Source organism: Drosophila bipectinata, chromosome 2R (assembly GCF_030179905.1).
Source record: "Drosophila bipectinata strain 14024-0381.07 chromosome 2R, DbipHiC1v2, whole genome shotgun sequence".
NCBI lineage: Eukaryota > Metazoa > Arthropoda > Insecta > Diptera > Drosophilidae > Drosophila > Drosophila bipectinata.
The window spans coordinates 10,768,023-10,786,717 of NC_091737.1; positions in this window are offsets into that span (position 1 = coordinate 10,768,023).

Below are 18,695 nucleotides of genomic sequence, written 5' to 3' on the forward strand. Positions count from 1 at the left end.
GTTTCTACGCGAACTAGTCTCTCAGTTTTAAAGCTATCGACTTTAAACTTTGGACAAACCCTTCTATTCTATGCACGCAGTATGTACACAAGTCGGAACGGCCGGAATCGGCCGACTATATCCTATAGCTGCCATAGGATTCGGCTCCGCCCGAAGTTAGCTTTCCTTTCTTTTTTTTTTACGGCTTGTATTTACGAGCTACTGAGGAGGGGGCAGGGTCATGGGCAGGGTCCAACCCCAGTTGAGAGTATGCTCGACCAGTAACCAAAAATATCCGTTCGAATCCGACAGAGCCGAACCGCAACTGCAGTCAACCAGAGAGCCCTGACCGACCTACAGTGGACATGACCACCTGCAATCCAACAACGACTACTGAGTTGTTAATTAAGCTAGCGAAAGTAATAAAGTAATAACTAAATGGATTCAATCAAGCAGACTTTAAATTTGGCAGAAATAATATCTACAATGATTACTCGGTAATTTTGGCCAAGAAACTTTGTGTTTATGAATTCAATAAAATGGATTTTAATCCTCTTTAGGGAAATTACAAAAAATCTAAGAGCATTATAAACAGTTAAAAACATAGCCCAAATTCATAAGCAAAACCTTTGAGAAATTTATGATAAAATTAAAGGACAGCTAATTTTGGTAAAATTATATTCTTAATTGAACATTTTCCATAGCTAAATAATTAATAAAAAGTAACCCAACAATGTGATGTTCTTTGTGGTGCGATGAGTTCTTTATTTTTTGTCAATTAGAATCCCAATAAAATGTAAAATCTGAAACTAAAAGTTTTCATTTTGCTTAAACAGATATCATAAATATTTCAAACCCAAGTTCATTTGTTTCTCCTGGAGTTTATTATGTTCACTGGCTTTTGACTTATTTTATGCAATTTGTAAGTAATTTCATTTATTAAAGCACGCTTTGGCATTGTTCCTGGACCGGCAACAGAGTGCACCTCCAGCTGTGCGAGAAGGGGTAATCCGAGAAGGCATTGGATATCGGGCTAGTGTGTGGCATGCATGTAGGTGTTCGTCCGAGGGCAGTCATCAGGCTGGTGATGTTGCCGCTGAGGCTCATCAAGGCTCATGGCTCAGCGGCTACATCATCCAGTGAGGCAGTCCAACCGTCTGGCAGTCTGGCACGTAGATGCCAACAAAAAGCCGGAGTCCAAAATTGACAGCAACAGGAGCCGTGCTGCCGGCGAGAGTTTTCAAGTGCCCAACCGTCTGGCATTTGCATCCCGCGTCTGCTCCCTCATAGGGCCCATGGCTCAACCCTTGGACGACCAAAAAAATGGAAAAAAACCTCCACTACCCTAGCAATGAAAACATTTTGGCTGTGTACGTGCCATGTCGCTAAAAATCATGGCCCGCATTTCTTGTTCACCGTTTTTGCCCTTCGGGAATTTTGTATTTTTTTATTCTTATTTTTTTGAATAAACATCGACAACAACAAACTGGCTCTTTCGCTTATTTATTTGTTTATTGCAAAAAGCGGGGGAATCCTGGGGCGGCGGAGGAATTGCGAGACCCGGTTGATGATTTCTGCTTTGCTGTGCGTTTTTATGCGTTTGCTGATTTATATCAACAGCTATTTAATGTCAATATAAACCGTCGAGTGGGAGAGTGGGTGGCAGGTCGCCACCTGCTGACTGGTGGCTGCTGTCGGGTGGCGGGAGAAAATCCATTGCCTACTTTTGCGGGCAGGCGGCTGGCAGGATGCATTGTGCCAGTGTTGCAGAAAAACGATTGAAATGTGGCAACACATGGGTCTACTCTTAGTGTTTTGCCATTCAAAGCTTTTGGTTTGGCCAATGAATCAGGAGTAGAAGTGATTCCAATTGAATGTGGTTAACATTCGGTTTATTTTTCTGCAGAAAAAAGCTTTTAAAATTGAAATTCGTTAAAACAATAAGGAAATTTAGATAAAATATATATATTCTACTTTAAAGCAAACATAATGAATAGTATTTTCGCCAACCCTGATTAACTGCTTATGTTGACAAAAAATTATAATTTCAGGCATTCGCGGGTGTGGGTGGCGGTCCTGTGGCAGGATCAACGTGTGTCCATCGCGTGGGCAGCTGGCCAAGCGACTCGTTTCGTGGTCAGACAACACAAATTTACATTCACACACCCTGTCCGAAGCTCATCCAATCCCAAATACCATCCATCCCATAGCAGTTCCAATTTCCATTACCATCCACGAAATGAATGCGACTGGCTGGTCGGTTGGCTGCCTTTGTCAGGCATTGTCTAGACTTGATTCGAGTGCTGGCGTTGATTTATAATTATTGTTTGAGTGCCGGCAGTGTGCTGGCAGTGCCATCTGCCACACCTACTAGACCACGGCACATCCCATCACCCGCTCCTTTCCATATTTTTCCATATTTCCACATCTTTGCCATTCGTCGCACGCTGACTAATAACCAAATTTCATTTCCTCAATTTTTGATTTCCTGCACTCTGCGGTTGTGGCATCAGCATCAGCGCAAGGACTAGAATGAGAACGAGGACAGTGCTACGAACAGAGTCGAATCCTGGGCAAACAGCAGCATATTTTATTATTTTAACACGCGCCAGCATCAGCACATAGAATGCTAAATTTTTGGCACGCACAGGACAACCTTCAAGCCATCGAAAATCACCCAAACCAGCCAACTCCCCCCAGAAATAGCACGGGGCAAAGGGTTAACAGCTGCAGCCACGCCCCTATTGCCCTGTTCGGGCGCAGGCAGTTAGTCCTGCCATTTGTATGAGTTTGTCAAACTGAAAATAATTTTTTCTTTTATTTTTTTGGGGGGTTTCCCTTTTTATTATATGTTTGGATGAGTGTGTGGATGTTTGGTCCGGAGTCCGGACCATTGTTTGTTGCCAGAAATCATATTCATAAATAAAATTTGCATTTGGCATTCGGGAGGATGCGCGCATGTGTTGCCAAGGGGCAGGACCAGAGGGCTAGGACTAGGACCTGCCCTGCCCTGCCAGTGGCTAAGAAAATTCGGAATTGAATCGAGAACGAGCAAGGACAACTGCTGTGTTGATTCCCAAGCCTGGGCTGTGTGGTGTGTGTGTGCGTGCGCTAACTGCCCAACATTATGGGACAATGGAATGTCCTTTTTAGTTACGTGCCAGGCTAATATATATAAATATGGCTTGCCCCGTTCCGACCTGACCTTTTATAATGCTGTCAATTTGTTCGCCTGCCTGCACACCCAGTGCTTATATAAGAAAACAAAAATTTTAATGCATATATAGACGCCCCACAAGAACGCAATAAAAAACGAACTCCCAACACTCTGATAGCCTTGATCCGTATTATTTAAGTATTGGTTTAATATTTGCTTCGGTCACTGAGACATCCACATTTTTCCAATCAACGGGTAATGTATTCATTTCGATGCCATTTTTTATGTAGGGCATCAACCAGGACGACCATTTGGACCGACTCCGAATATTATGAATATTTTATATAAATAATAATACCTTTTCCTGTTTATGTCTAGTCGTTAAATTGGATAAAAAATAATAATAATATAAATTTGAGGATTCCCATTCGATGGGAGGCTGCTGCCAATTCTTGGGCCAACAAATGTCGCCTAGAATCAAAATCAAAATACTTGCGAGGTGAGCAACCATAAGACCATCACCGGCAGCTGTCAATGCCTGTCACTGGCACCCACAAATTCCACCCAGGAGCCATTCATGTGCAACAGAGTTGATACGAAAACTAAAACATTCAACATTCAACGACAAACTAAAACAAAAACGGTGCAGGCGAGGCTGTCGTGGCAAGATTTGAGCCAAGTGTGTAAGAGTCCTTTCAAGCCCTAAATTCAAAATTTGCTGCGACAAATAGAACAGTGGCAGTATTGTGATAATATTATACACTTCAATGCAAATAAGGCTAGTGAAATATAATTTGGGCTTGAAGCAGTATATTACTATTACTACTACTTACTAGTAGTAGTCTAGTTTAGGTTTCAGAGTCTTGAATCCTGATTAACTACTCAAGATATTCTGAGCTTTCATTTTTCATTTTTTTTGGGAACTCCAGAAGCCTCCCAAATTCTCCCCTTTTCTTAAAATTTATATGATCTGCAACTCTCAGTGGTGACCCACTGTAGTGGATGCCACTTAGGTGGTGGCCCAACCAACGGAACCGGAAGAGCGCGGAAGGCAACTCGAAGAACATATCAAAAGTTGTAGCGCGACTTTAATTAAACTTTGCAACGAACTGGGAGCTCAACTGGCGCAGGGAGGACAGTACTTTTGGCAGTTCTGGCAAGAACATATACCCATACGATTCCCACCATACATATATGGACATAAATACACACACACACTCGTGGCAAGGACTACTAGAAATGGAGCACAATGGCTCTGTCTAGCTGGGGGTAACAATGGCTTAGAACTGGAGGCGGTTGCAGGAACCGAACAGGACCCAGAAGTTGGCAAAAGGAGCAGGACTTGTACACCAGGTGCCACACAATGTCATCGTCGTCATTGTTGTTGTAGTTGTCTGATTTGAAACAAACTGTTGATGGCTTGTGGCAGGCTGAAAAGCAGGAGCGAGCGGAGGTCCTGGCTCTGTATTAGGGTGACACCCTTAGACAGTTAAGGATTAAATAGTAAAATACCACAAATTGCTGAAAATGCCGCAAAGTTTGCTAAAATGTAGTGCCCCCACTGTATTTTCCATTCCCTTGGACCAGGTTCCCCTTGTCCTTCCAGAACATTTTTGCGTTCGGCATGCTAAACGTTTGCACTCCTTCGCCTCGCTGTTGGATGCTGAATGTTGATGGCAGATGAAGTTTCGTCAGGGGTGGCTCGTGCAACAATGTCGCAAGTGCATAAAAAGAATACAAAAGCATCGAATTAGTTGCAATGTGCGCTGCAACTTTTTCGTCTTTATTGTTCTTTGTTTTTTCTTTTTTTGTTGCTTTATAATACGGCTAATGTTAGGAGTAGAAGCTGTCTAGGTTTAGAGTACTTTCATTAGATATGAGGGAGAAATGTCCTGAGAAATTACAAAAAAAATCCCATAGCTAGAAAATCATCTTCCAATTTTCGGTCAGCCATTCACTTATCTTAAGAATGATAAGCCTGAAAATATGGCGAAGCTTGGCTAAACTTTAATGAAAATGGCAGCCAAAGGAATTTGCTGTTTGCCTAGTCCAAAGCACTTCAGCTTTCAGGATATTCAGGACTTCAGAACCCGGAAGTTTGACGAGCTGCATCGGCTTTCGTCTTGGTCTGGGTCTTGGTTTCGGTTTCGCTCTTAAGGCTTAGGCAGCACCTCATTGCGTGCTAAATGGTTTCACGCCGCAAAATTGCACCCAGGCATATACAAATTCTCTGGCTAACACAGACAAAAACCCACACCAGCACACCCACACACACACACACACACACAAGACAAACGACTGCGTTAGTTGAGCTACAAATAGCAAAAAGGATGAGAAGGAAGGATGCGGCAGGATTTGTGAGCGCTTGGGTGCTTTTTTGTATTTCTTCATAAGCAAACATTTGCCTAAGAATCCACCGAAGCTGGATAACAAAGAAAAACTTGTGGTTTTGGAATCGATAGAGGAATGAAGGATCCTTAAATGGTGGATGAGGTGGAATTTTGTTTACGATTTAAGTTGGTTTTGTTCTTCGTATTGGGAATCAAAAATTGAAGACTAAATATATAGTTCAAATGAAATAAGGATGTTATACCTTCCCAATCTTAGACTTTCGAGTACTATTATTTTTAATCCAAACCAACGTTACTAAAATTTGACCCATTTTTCGGAAACATTTGGATAAAAATCAACTACAAATTTTTTTTTCAGAAATACAAATCTCTTTCAAAATTGGATGTAAAATGGATGAAACATGTAATAGATAGTGTCTAGTAGACACTATATGATTTCATTTCGGGCCATTTTTCCTTCTTGGTCTGCTCCTATATAAGCTCCTACATATAAGCTTTTTTCCTTTTTGTTAAATTCCTAAAATTTAAACATGTAACTGGTTCAACTTGAATCCATTGTAATTGATGGCTGGGTGGCTTGGTGGAGCGTCCCTAGAAATCCATTGAATATTCACGAACCGTTACGCACGGCAGGTGACCCAAATAGGATGCACCTTTCCAGATGGCAACCACACGGGTTCTTTGTCTCCCAGAAACCCCTGGGTTAGCAGTATCCCATGGGTTCCCTGGATCAAATCGTCACATTTGCATGCAACATTTAACCAAACCGTTGAATACGAAATGATTTTAGGAAACGGCTACGGCAGAGGCAAGTACATACAAAGGCAACAGCGAAGGCAATGGGAACAGCAACGGCAACGGCTACGGCAATTAATTATGCCATTCTTTTGGCTAAAATTTGTGTATCCGCGTCGCTCTAAGTTGCTCCTATGTGGGCGACTTTGTCTGCCATTTGGAGCATGTGAAACTAGCCGAAAAACTCATTAAGATCTTACGCTCGGCTCGGTTGCGCCCTCAAGTAGGCAACATACACAAACTGAAACTGAAACTGAAACTGCAACTGAAACTGAAACATTTTCAGATCCGTTCAGCTCACAGCTCCTTCTCGTGACACAAACACACATACACCCACTGCCACAGGACTCTCCATGCAAAAACGCAACTCAAAAAGAAAACTTCATTTTAATTGTTTTCGAGCTGAGCCACTTGACTTGTACGCTGTAACCCTCCTTTTAATAAATAAAATTTGTGAGCGCCCGTTCAGCTCAGTGTGATGTTGAACGTTCTGCAGTGCTCGGTACTGTGTTCTGTGTTCCTTGCAACAAAGTCAACGGCAGAGTTTAATGGAGTGCAAGCCGGGTAGGGGTAGAGACTGGGTAGGATCTGGGAGGCCGATGGAGTTCTCTACTGGCAAATGGCGGCAAAGGATCAAGTTGCCAGCGAGCGGGAAGCGAGAGAGTTTGCCGGGACTCAGGGAGTAAGAACAACAAAAAGTATAAAATAAAAACAATAGCAAAGATTGGGAGTAGTTCTGATAATGGAAAGACGAATAAATGGTTCTCTATATAATCGAAATTTTAATTAGGAAAATTATAGGCTTATAAAGAGGCATGTCATTAACTCCTATTGGTATAATTTATCAGTATATAATTCCTTACATTTTTAACCTTTCAAAGCACAGAATATTGCCCGAAAAATTGAAGAGTATCTATAACAATGTTGTCGTATTGCCGACTTGGCCCGGCATCGTTATTTTACGCTTAGCGTGGCGCGAGCGCATAAATTTTTGAAATTAAAAGCGGCAAAGAAAACATGAACCCGGGCAGGCATAGCCTCGTCCGTTCGTCCTTGTTGTTGTCGCGCTTTGTTGCATCGCCATCCTGGATAGTGACGAGGGACGAGCAGGGTAGTGACGGAGTGGCCAGGCAGGAGGCGGTGGCAGTGGCAGAATCAGAAGCAGAGTCAGGCAAACACTCCAAGTCTCGCTTCCGGCTGCCAGGGCGTATACTTGATGCGACTGTTGCTCCTGTTTTGGGCTTGCGTCGCTTTCGTTGCACTCAATTTTGAAGCGTTAAGTTGCGCATAAATTTAAATGTATATACATTCGTCCTTCCCCTACCCTCCCCTCCTCTCTACTCCATAGCCTCTGCATAACAATGCTCTGCTCAAGTCCTGAGATTGGTGCCTGTGATTGTTGCTGCCTTAGCAGAAGGCCTCCTCTTCAGCATTCCTATTCGAGCAATTAATATTTTTTGTAAACTTTGCCATGGCATTTTGATATAGTAAACAAATTCCAAGTAGACCATAAACAACTTTTAGCCAGGCCATAAACATGAAAACTCACTTAGAGATTTTATTTGAATTTTAAATTCCTGTTTTGAGACAACGTCTTATTGTTTACTTTCTAGTCGCACAAGGTCTTGCTCTCAAAATCTTACCATGACAATGTGTCCGATCTGCCAGACAACGACTAATCATCTTTTGTTGAGGCCCCCCATCTATAAACTTTAATCAGAGCCCATAAAGCTGGAGGCTCGGTGTTTAAATGGCATTCGAAATGGCAGCGAACAGCAATTAATGCGAGTTTATTTCGCCACTTAAAACAAAATCTAAATTCATTTAATATCGCTCATTAAGTGGGTGTCCGTGAGTGAGTCTATAAATTTATAAACATTCTATACAGCGCACATTCTGTAGATGTGTGAGTTATCTATTCACATATCTGCCTCTAAAATGTGTACGAGTATTTCATTTTGAACTATTTAGTAGTAGGAGTAGTGTTCCGGCTAGGGGGCAAAAGTTTTTCGGTCGGATTTTTGGTGAGTTGCAGGCGACAAACATTTTTGTGCAGCTATGCAAAAATGTTTGTAGTTAATTGCGCATAATTTATATGCTGCATGCCGCATAATTTATTACTGCAGCTTATTAGCTTTGGTCGAGAGCCGGCGAGTCACTTAAATGCGAAATAAAATAAATGACAATAAATATTATTGCCCCAGGAGTTGTTGTGGCTCAGCATTTGTGGAATGTGTGTAGTCGAAGGCAAAAATCTGCTGACGCCTGCACTTTCTTGTGTTGTCTGTTGAAAATTGAATGGATTTATGGGATGACATGCACACACTCTTGCCTCTTTAGTTCATATGGTAACTTGATTAAAATCCAAAGCAGGAGACAACAAAATCCAGCACCAGATTGACTCATGGGCCTCAGACTTAGATGGAGGCCAATAAAGATGTTCTAGCCTAAATGAAATAAATAAAATGTTTCCTTTTCTTTTGTTCATAATTTACCCAAAAAAGTATAGTTTGAATCGAAATGCAGCTGGAGTTTATTTTATTAAATTATTAAATAATTGGTCAAAAGTATGTTTAGAACACAAAAATATATATTTATTAATATTTAAACATTTAATACGTATTCTAAACACATTAGTTAGCAACTTTCATCTAGGAATTGTTCCTTTCTAGGCAAAATATTGTGGTAATGAGCCTGTAACTGAACTGATGCCACCCGTCTCTTCAGCTCCTGTCTTTGTTGTTGTTGTGGTTCCTGTTCCCTCGAGTTGTTGTTGCTGTTGATTCTGGTATAGTTCCGCTGTGGCAGTCGTTGAGTTGTGGTTTATGCCCACGGAGATATGGCACAACCATATGGGGCATAAATATATGGCGAGTGTGTCTCTGGTCTTTTGGATTCTGATTCCTCCTACGGCCTTAGCTCCTCGTTCTCGTCCTGATTCTGAATTGGTATTGGTTCGGGTTCTGGTTCTGGACCAGCTACTGGTCCTGTTTCTGTTTCTGTTGTTGTTCCTAACTAGGGTGATGCTATGATGCCATGGGGTCCGGTGCTTCCGGTGCTTTTTGGTCAGAGACACTGTGTGTAAGTGAGAGTGTGTGTGCACCAATAAAACACATGAATGAGGCGAGAGTTGGCCATGGGCAGGGAGAGGAGGAAGAGAAGGCAGCGGGAATATGCCACTGACACTGGCAACCGACAGCTACCAATATTAGGAATGGCCACCAATGACAACAATGGTCCAAATGCTCACAATGCACTGAAAAATGAGGCAAAAATGCACTTGAAATAAAATTTGGGAATTTCAGATTTTTAACATTTTAAGTTCAGTTTTAAGCTTTAAGTTTTAAGTTTTATTTCTCAGTGCTTAAAATCATTCAAATTGTGCACTATATGTGGTCCTATCGAATCCATTCCCATTGCACATTGGCAGCCAAAAAATATTAAAAAAATGAGGAAAATCAGTTCGAAGTATAATGAGCAGTGCCCTCTACCATATATAACTGATAGTTGACCACCAAACTGGCCAGTTTACAGTCCAAACTGAACTGGCGTAATGAGCAGATGCTTTGACAGTTGGCTGCTGTTGCTGGCTGCTGCGGGGCACAAACTTTTGGCAGCCACTGTGTGTGATTTATCGCCGGGAAAACAGAACACTGAGCATTATGGATGGACTTTTATTTTTTGGGCTATACCAGTAGTTAACAAACTGATTCAAGTATAACCGAAAGTTTCAGATTTATAGCGCAGTAGAGTATCTAAATGAAACAATTAGCAGGAGTCCTTGTTTTTGGCCGTAAATTCCTTTTATCTAAAAGCCACAAAAGCCTGGGGCGCAAGTTTATGGTGGGGTGGATGACTTTATAGGGGAAAACTTTAATTGAAATGTGAAAGTAAAGTCTCCTTCGCTCTTTTAATTTTTTCACTCATCAGAGGCTGTTGCCTGGCAACTGGATTCACCCTTTCACAGATCCCAGGCATACAAATAGACAGGCTCTATATTCTGTCCTTGAACTTAACCATTTGCCATGAATTCGTCCCTTTGTCCTTTTTCCTTCAGTTTCCAGCAGAGCCAGACTGCTGGCTCCGAAACTTCACACAATGGCCACGGAGACGCATTGTAGCGCATAATTAGCTCGATGAATAAAAACCAAAAGACAAAACCAAAATAAAGAATATATATATATATATAATAAAAGGCATAAAATAGGGAAAAGGAAAATTCAGAGAGATAGAGAGAAAATAAAACTTTTCTTCAATGGGAAAAGCTCTTGAATTTTGCAGATTCTCTCTTGCTTTTCCCCAAAAATTCAAGATTTGCGCTAGAAATTAATTTCGTCGACAAGCAAACTAAACAAACTTCCTCAACGAAACAAAATTAATGCCGAAAACAAATTTCCAACCCAGCTAGAGCCAGAGCCAGAGCCATGGCAAGGCAAGTGGCAAATGAACAGGGACAAATTGATTTGCATAATGAAAAGTTGCTTAAAATCCTAGCTGGCGTATAAATTACTTTGCTCGCAAGTGGCCAAAATTTGTTGTATCTTAGCTGTAATTTTCAGGCAGGTCACACAACATTTTTAATGACACTAATTTTTTGCTTCTCCCTCTTTTTTTTTTTGTCTTTCAGTAATTGAATTAGAAAATGGTTCGGGGGGGTATCGCCCATCCAAGTATTATGTATTTCGTGAAAAGTAGCTCACCGATATAAGAGCCAAATGACAGTTGAAATGGCTGGGACTTGACTCGCATCTAAACGAAAAAGAGCACAGCTGCCATGACGTCTATTTTGCATTTTATCTGAACGCGCTTATCCCCGCACACACTCACACACACACACAGAAACACACCCAAAACACACTCACACTCGCCCATCCAATCGCGAAAACACCAACGCAAGTACATGTGGCACACAAAATGGCGTCGCCTGTAATAAATTACGTATACGCAGCACTGCAGGAGACCGTGGATTCCAAAAACCCATTCCCTTTCCAAGTGCCTCACAAATGAATGCAACCAGCCACCCATCAACCAATTGGGGAATGGAAATGGCTGTGGAAATGGTCATGTGAATGACAATGGTCATGTCAATTGGTTTGGGCTTTCTGGTTGAATTCTCCTCCATCTAGGTGGTATACACCCGTCGTCGAAAATTTGGTCCAGCATCAGGGAGCATCAGGCATTTCATTGTTATTCTAATTCCTTTACCGGCAGCTGTAGTTCGCGCCTGTGGAAAGCGTTTAATTGCATAAACGTTTGGTAACTAGGCCGCCTTTTTTTCGGGAGGGCTTCCTGGGCCTGAAATTTCCACTAAACGAAGCAGATACGGACCGGAAGTGGACCTGATTGATGGTTAGTCGCATGAATGGCACACATTAGCAAAGGATTTTGGTGGATTTCTTAAAGGACATTTATTTTTCAAGCAAGAGGGATTTAGATTTTAAATTTTAAGCAGTTTAAGAGAAGAGTGTCCAAAAAATTAATCTCCATTGAATAAGTCCCCAAAACTTATTGCCTAAGAATTTCCCAAAATATTAGATAACTTGCCAGATTATCTGAAATCACTTGCCATTAAAGCTTAAGCTTTTGAAATCTTTTTGCATTTTTCGTTTCAACCATACCACTTGTTAGTCAGCCTCACAGTTCTGAGGGATTTCTTCTAACAAGATAATTCACTTTTGTTGCCTGCTTCGGTGGCATACCCGCCCACCCCCAGGCTCGTAAAATGAGACATCCTGCAATCCTGGGAGCTCCACCTCCATGCGCACCCCCAGCTCAATTAGCAGCCGTTTGGCTTCCTGGAACGAGGGTTGGATTCCGTTGAAAGCTTCCATCTGTGGATCATAAAAACTTTTTCTATATTTATACAATTAACACGGGGCCTCGAGTAGGCAGGCAGACGGGCAGGGCAGGGCAGGGCAGGAGAGTCAGAGGGGCAGGAAATGTTCGCTTATGTTTATCTTAAAGTCTGAATCGCTCCACGGTCTGTGATTAGAAAATTGCCAACATATACATTAAGGGCTTTTCTTGTTTTTTCTTTTTTGGCTTTTTACCCAGGATTTCCCCTCCCCGGGACTCGAAACGAAAGTTTATTTTCCTTTTCGCCGTTTGTAGTTGATTTTTGTTTTGTTTTTTGCGTGTGTTTTCTTGGTAGGCTTTGTCTTGAATTTAATACTGATAGATGATGCTGATTGCAGAGAGTGATGCTACGGGGAACCAATAATCAACTAAGGACCGTTTTTCCACAAGCCCTTCCAGGAGGAGGTTAATGGTGCGTCGGTCTTGGAAGTTTTTTTTTGTTTTTTTGGAAACGGTTTTTGCCAAAAATAAAACGCGTCCTTTTAGTCCGTCGACGTCGTTCATCTTCGCAAAAAAGAAAAAAAAAACAGGGACAAACAACAAAAAATGGTACGAGAATGGCAGATTTCTTCTCGACATTGCAAGAAGAAAGTAAAAAGGTCCTGGGGGCAGCCACAAGCCGCAATGTCCTGGCCCTGAGCATTGGCCTTTGCTATGTTTTTGGTTTCGTTTTCATTTTTTTCTCAGGGCATTTCTTTTATTAGCTTATTGGGTATATTAGTTGGTTAGTGTTGAGGGAACATAATAAAAATAATAAATAGTAGAAAAATAATAATAATTAGGTAGTTTTGTGCGATAAAATCCCGTTCCTACTTTAGTAAATGAAATTCCCAAAAGTTATTTTATTTAAAAAGGTAAAAGTTTCACCATTTCTTTTTCAATTTATAAAATTTGTAGAAACAAGAGTAAGGGTATATCCTTGTCTATGATTTATACTGTAGCCAAAAACCCCCTGTCGTTTGGTTTTCTTTTGGGCCTGTTATTCATAGCTTATAAAACAATTCCCTTGGCTATTGCGCTCTAATGTTGGCCAAGCTTTTGGCCTGTCCTGTCCTTGTGACTCCCACGGCAACAACAAAAAGCAAAAAAGAAAAGTAACAACAACCAAATTGGGGAGAATAAAGGCAGTGGTCGTATGACTACTTAAGGTAAATAGATGACACTACCCGGACACCGGGGGATGAAGGACACCCCTCATCCTTCGTCCTCCAGGACCACCCCCAGCCACCCCGGCTCTCCTTACCGATGCGGCTGCTGCTGATGATGATGTTGCTTATGTTGTAAACATTTTAAGCAAATTGTTTAGGTAAATAGATAAGACGTGACCTTTCTGACACGGGGAGAGCAAATGCATTGTCAGTGTCAGCGGAGAGTGGTGAACGTTACCTTTCCACCCACTCCATATCCCCCCATCCTGCCCACTTTTTTCTTTATATTTTCAAGGGGGGTTGGCTTACGTCTGGCTAATGTATTACTTAGCGTTATTATGCTTTTTACTTTTTCCCAAACATATCTCCCAAGTATTATTGTCAATTATAAAAAAAAGGAAAGCACAATACACACACGGCGACATGAATGGTCCTTCTCGACTATTGTCGTTGCGGTTTTGGTCCTTGTCCTGGGGCTTTTATGCCGCCAACAACAATGGAGAGAGTGGCAGCATCAGCGACAGCGGCAGCGTCTTCTTTGTCGTCTTTTAGTTGGAAAATATGCAAATAAATAACGATAAAGTAGGTAAAATTGTCTGGCCAACAACCCGGGCTAGGCTTCAACGTGGCTTGCATCTGTCGCACAACTAGACCCTGGGGGTTTCTTCTGAGGGGGTGACCCTGTCGAAACTGTTAATCACGAGGGCGGCAGGGACGCAGCTGGGCCTTATATGACCCTGGGGTCATATGCCAAAAAGGCGTGAGAAGGGCCCAGGATACAAGCACTTAGCCCCCGGAGATGGAGTTGAATTTCAAAGGTTTTTGTTTGATTTACGCGGTTCGAGACCCGAAAACACTCCCAAAAGCCAAATCGCATTGAAAACACATTTCCAAAATTGAATCCAAAGACATTTGAAATTCTGTATTATCTCGGCTCGGTAATCCCGCAATTTTATTCGCTCGGAAGCTAACTTTTTTTTAGGCACTGTCTCTCTTGGTGTCCTTGAAAACCACTTAGCTATCGTTGTATAAGTCTTTTTTAGCCTAAGCCCGATATCGTCGGCCAGAGAATTGTTTTTTTTCTTCCTTGGCTATTTATGCGTCTTTGATGCCCCAACCATAGACTTCTGAGCTTTTTTTTGTGATTTTGTGGCTCAGCTTTTTGATTATTTCCATTCAATTTGGCCGTTTTGCGTTCTGCGCGTTTCGCCTTCAACAAGTTGTAGCCTTGACAATATCCCGAAGGAAAAAGGAAGGGAAATATGAACACAAAACAAACAATTACCGTGGCAACAGGGCAACTGGCAAAGCCAAGGACTCAACCCACAACACCAACAACAACAGTAGGAACCAAGCAAAAAAAATTGGAAAAAAGGAACTTCCCTTTCCCTTCATTGGGCTTCAATATTTTCATTTTTTTCTCGTATTTTGCAGCTGCCAAAACAGTCAAGTGTTTCAGGCTTTGTTGCTGGTGTTATTGTTGGTGTTGCCTGTTTACCCTCCCTCGGCTAATCGAATTTGATTGCTTCACACTGATAAGAGCAGCTGCCATGCCTCACCGCCAGGCCCCCTCCAAAGGACCGGGATCGGAGGCCGAACCAAGGATCCCTATCCCTGCAACACTTGAAACCCCATGGATTTTTATTGCGTTTCATGTTTATTGTATTAGCCAAAGCATCCGCATCCGTGGCATATGCTTTCAATATATTTATGTATATAATTTTGGTTTCAGTCCATTACCTGGAAAGGATTTAAAGTAAAGGGTATTATGGTTAAAAGCCTAACTCAGGCTTGCACTAAGGGCTTATTATTTTATTACAATTATTTTAAAAGGAGTTCTATATTTTCTATATTTTAGTGATTCGTTGTAAGTTTTATAATACAATTTAAGTTCTACATTTTCCTAAATATTATTTTATAAAGGATATCTCCCATTCGAATCACCTTTTGAACTTTACATCCGCGATCTTTGTTGGATTTAGCATTTTGTTTACTTTGCTGATTTCATCGCCAATTTTTATGTGGAACGCGTTTATTATTCTTTACGTTTTTCGCGCCTCCTTTTAACCCTTTTATTTGATTTCCTTCCAGTTGGCCATAGAATTCATTGGTCCTTTCAGGATATGTACTACACACAGCGCGTGTCGAACGGAAATGCCTCATTTTTGTTCCAAAGTGTTTTGCATTTTTGTGACTTTTCTTTGGTTGTTGCCTGTTTTTTCTTTGTCGTTTGTTAGATTTTTGCCTTTTGGTTATATTTTTTATACTCTACGATATGCAAATTCTCTGGCAGTTATTTGTGTTGGGGATTTGTTTTAAGCGCCCCTCGCGCGTGTCCTTATACCATGTATGTGTGCCACATGTATTTGTGTTTTAGTTTAGTTTTGTCATCTCGACATGGGATATGGAAAGCGCTCAGCTCCGCTTCTGGATTTACTTTCATACAAATTGTTTTGGGTTTGGTTTTTCGGTTGATTTATGCATTTCGAATGCAAAAATTCGAACTGTTTTGGTTTCGATTTTGTTAAATAATTTGCAAAGGAAACTAAATCTATCGGTGCTGTTATATTGAATTTGATCCAGGACATTTGAAGAATATTTGATTCTAACAGAGGGTAGTATAAAATGTAGAGAATATCCAAGATTTTGCATATCTTTGAGGCTTTATAATATCCCAAAATCTGGCCACAAAATTTATGGTCTCTGCAGTCAATTGGCCATCAATCAGGGCATCCAGGCAAACCACCAATCCACTCACAGCTCCCAGAGTTCATTGGTCTGTTCGACAGAATTGAAATCTCAGTGAAGGCTTAATGCTGCTGCCTCCCTCAGCTACCAAAAGGCGAACGGAGCAGTTTGGCGTCATAAATAAAAGAAATGAAATCATTTCGAGCAATTTGTCTACAATTTTGTGTCACACTTTCTGCGCCATTTCTCACATGCCATAAAAGTGCTACACACACACACCCACACACCGACTCCCTCACACACAGACAACCATCGATGGTAGACACCAGGCCACCACAAGAGGGAATAGGGAGGGGTGTGGAGGGAGGTAGGGTCCCAATACCCAGGGCCAAGTTGGCCACCCGGCAAGGTGTCACGCTGATAAATGGCTCTGCCTTACTTACGCCAACTTCTTCACTTGGCCCCACCCCCAATTTGCCCTTCAGGTGGCTCGACGGAAAAATCCCACCATTTTGCGTTTATTTTTCACCCCAAAAAACTTTACCATTTTTCGCTTTCGCCCCCCGTCCCTTTGCCGTGTGCCAATTTCAAGAAAGATTTCCTTTAAGTATAATAAAATGCAGTGTCGCTGTCATAAATCTATTCCGCTCGATTGTCACCACCGACAAAGCGGAGGACAACGAGGACGACGACGACAACGCGCCACAAAATTGAAATGCATTGACATTGAAAAATTCATAATAAAAAGCCATAGCTTCAAAAAATTTGCTCGGCAAGGGGGCCAACACACAACACACAAAGCGTTTCAAACTTTTTGGCATTTTGCGCAGTGTTAATACGGAAATTAAATATTTTGAATAGCAGAGAGCAGCGCTAAAGCAAAAATGTTCAAAAAAAAGGAAGCTGAACGAAACCGGAGAGCCTGGAAACAATTTCAAAACATTTTAGTTGACAGCGACCCCGGGACACAAACACTCGCACACACTCACACGAACGAAGGAAGAGTGGTCATGTTTGCGCAGGAAAGTATGCTACATATACATCCATATTCCACGGAAAACAAGCGATTTCGGTGACAAAAGGGTGTTCCAGGAACTTCTTTCACAGATATTATTTCAAACGATAATCTTAAGTCCTTGAAGACCAAAAAAGTAATCTAAATCTTTTGTCTTTTCCTGTCTGTATTAATTTTGCCAGCTAATAAGCATTCTGGCCCGAAATTATTTTCCAGAATTTGTTCATTTTATGCATAACTTTTTTTTATACACACATTTAGTTTTGCGACCGGCTGACAAAAACGTTTTTGCCAGTTGGCTTAAAAATTCTAATAACACAAATATTTGCAGATGAAAGAGGTACTAAAAGGCATTTGGCCGCATGCTCCACTTGTCAACTGTCGAGGGTAAAACGAGACAAAGGAGTCGGAGGCGACCGGCAGAGTTATCCCTGCGCCCCAACCAATAACCTCTGACCCCACTCGCCCAAATCTCCCGTACATCAGTCAGGCAGAGGTTGGCACACTTTTTGGACAACGTCAGAAACTGCGACAACAGCAAAAATAGCAAGAAAAACATGAAAAACAAGCCGCAGACGAACGGACAAGTAATAGCAACATACCAAAACAAAACTGGGCAAAAACATACACATCTCCAACTCTACCCCCTATTTTTTTTTTGTGTAATTTTCGTTGCATGTTTGCTGCGTTTTGCACTTTTACTGAACATTTTTCATCTGCTGGGCTGGCAAAACTTTTTGACATGTTGCAGTGCAAATTGAATAAGTCCGCACAGACACACACATACAGTCATCCCAAAAAAAGGACATTGCAAAATAATGGCTAACACCCACACTAACACACACATAGGGATCAGATCCTTTGTTTTATGTTTGTTTCCTTAGCTCCAGTTGGCTGCCCCAGGTCAGAATAATCAAATTTGTAGCATCAACACTCACCTCTCTCCACATCAACTCCACTGCAGTGCACTGGCAGTGGCTGACAGGTTTTAATCCGCTTTTTGATGCACTTTTATTCTAGCCTCGACACTGGGAATAATAACAAAACAAAGTGCCCAGCTGTTTAGGTCAATTTTGTAGAAAAATATAGGGAACTAAGTAAGACTTCTTTAAGGTAATTTGGTCAGCCATTAGCCTTACTAAGTTTGATGACAATCCGTATTTCGTAGATTATAAATAGCTTTGTGGTCAATTCATAAAAAATAAAAAACCATTGACATGAGTGCTTCTTCACTTGGTAAGTGCCGAGAAAGAGCTGTAAGCCTTCTCCAGAAATTCTGGGGAAAAAGGACAAAGATTGGAGAGGATTATGGCCATAAGTTTCCATGGACACTAATACTTTGTATGCCATTTCGTAAATATTTGCAATGCATAGACCTTCCAAATTTAATACGGAGTCATACTTTTTTGGGGTATTTGTTGGACCATTTTACTAGAAAATTTCCATTCGAGCAACTTTGAATTCAATTCATGGGCATCCATTCCCATTTTGAGGCTTGATAGAAGACACCCGCAAATTCAATTCATCGCCACACAAAGTGCATGGCTAGAACACACCCCACCGTAGAGGAGCATCAATAAAAAGAGGTAAGTGCTTTTCCCTTGCCCAACATAGCACCCCGAATTTTGCTGGCCCAAAAGTGCCCCCAGCCGTTATCCAATTTCTGTTTTGGGCCCTTGCCTATATGGCTAGGCTTGGTGTTCACT